Source organism: Camelina sativa, chromosome 4, assembly GCF_000633955.1.
Source record: "Camelina sativa cultivar DH55 chromosome 4, Cs, whole genome shotgun sequence".
Taxonomy (NCBI): domain Eukaryota; kingdom Viridiplantae; phylum Streptophyta; class Magnoliopsida; order Brassicales; family Brassicaceae; genus Camelina; species Camelina sativa.
The window spans coordinates 11,119,241-11,121,302 of record NC_025688.1 but is presented as its reverse complement, the minus strand read 5'-3'; the positions used below and the strand labels follow the sequence as shown (position 1 = coordinate 11,121,302).

General features: G+C 33.5%; 1 pseudogene; it reads left to right on the top strand.

The window, feature by feature from the left end:
* Positions 625 to 1,559, top strand: LOC104780250 (annotated as a pseudogene).

The window sequence follows — 2,062 nt, the reverse complement described above, 5'->3', positions numbered from 1 at the left end:
ACATTATGTAAACCTGTCTCTAGAAGAATTAGCCTCTCTTAGTTAAGTTTATAAGCGTGAAAATTTTTGCAACTTATTTATTATCGCTTTCAATACAATCTTTCGTATAATTTTTGAAACAAATTATTTCTACTCGTTTAGTCATACAAAAAAAGAACGAAAATAATTTTTATAAAACAATATAATGTTCTTTTTAAACATTATTATTTACTATTTTATTATCTTGATTTTAAGTTTGATTGGTAATCCTTTGTTACAACTTACATTCGTACAAGATCTATCACTATTTTATTAATCACAAAAATAAAATTACAAATTGACTTTTTACGGCTTTTGTTTTTTACCACTGTTTGATGTCACAATTAATTAATTTTTACGATTTTTTTTTACAGCTCCAAATGAGGTGGAATTTGAAAAATAAAGCAAGTGTGTTTTCTAGTGGGCCACAAAAATCCCCGTAAATGGGCATATACATTTTTTGATAGGGAAACCAAAAAGGTTAAAAACAAGGATTGGCAAATATAGCAAGAAAGAAGTGAGTTGGCTTAGGGTAAGAGCTAACATATTTCAATACTTATCTTGTTCTCTCTTTGTAATAACCATGATTTTTATTTCTATATCTTCCCTTAATGGAGAAAACAAGGAGATCACATAGACACGGAAACGGAAACTCAAATATATATTTATATATAAGATCCCATATACCACCTCTCTTCTCTATGTATTCACAAAGATTTTTACACCTTTTCTGTGAAAAACTGTTGACTTCGATCTCATGGATAAGATCGCTCGAACCTTCACGGCGGATCAAGAATTTGCTTGCTGCTCGTCGCCGTCGTCTTCTGAATCGATCGGGAAGAACAGTGATGTGGACGATGAAGGTGGAGAGAATGAGGTTGAGTCTTCTTACAAAGGTCATCTGGATATGATGGAATCTCTTGAAGAAGTCTTGCCCATCAAGTAAGTATGTTTTTTTTAATAGAGTTAGTTGTCCGAATATGGAACACATGTGTGTTTTGAGTACTGTCTGAATTAATAATAGAGTTGGCTTCATTTTTAGGAGAGGTATATCGAAGTTTTACAAAGGCAAGTCGAAGTCGTTCACGAGCTTAAAGGAAACTGAATCTTTCCCCGTGAAGGATTTGACGAAACCGGAGAACCTTTATAGTCGCCGCCGGAGGAACCTTCTCAGTCACCGGATATGTAGTCGTGGTGGGATCTCGAAGTGTCAAGAGTGTTTTAACGGTGAGCCGCCAAAGAGAAGGAGACTCTTCTTCTTCCTCTGGTGATGATGATTCTACTCCGACTCTCAGGCTGTATCGTAAGAATCTTACACCGAGGCAGAGAAGTAACTGTGTTCCCGTTGTTGATTCGCCGCGGTGCTTTCAGACGACGGCGGGTGGGAACATCCCAAATATTATTTGTTGAATTTAATTACATCATTTTTTTTGGTTAGACCTATTTATTTTCTTTATGTTATTCAGGGATTTTCTTACGAATTTGATATTCTGATGTTACATCTAAGCTTTAATTATATTACAATTTCCAATGTTAAATTTTTACACTTTTATCCTTTTTTTCCCTATTCAAAATTGGTTTAAATTATTTATAATTAGATAGTTAATATAATTAAATGTAAAAGTGCTACCAAAGAAATAATTAATGTTTAAGATAATTTTTTTTTTTCTTGTTCTTATCACCATGCTCTTATAAGCGTGTGCGCAAGCACCGACTGTTACGATTTTTTACAAAGTCTTCTCAAAAAAAAAAAATCATTTCTTATGTGGTCAACATGATTAAATGTTGGGAAAAACTTAATACACAAATCAATAACGAAACAGAACTACTCAATGGTGATCGTTACTTAAGGCGATTACCACATCTCACAGATTGAGAATATTCCTCTCGTGGTGTTCGTTAATAATCCGATCAGATCTTGTTTGAATGACTTTAAAATGCAGCGAGTGGAGCAATCTCAATGCGCCATCCATAAAACCAAAGTCGAAGGCCTCTTGTTTTTTATTTCATTCTTTTGTAAATTTTGTGCCATTTTAAAGAATTA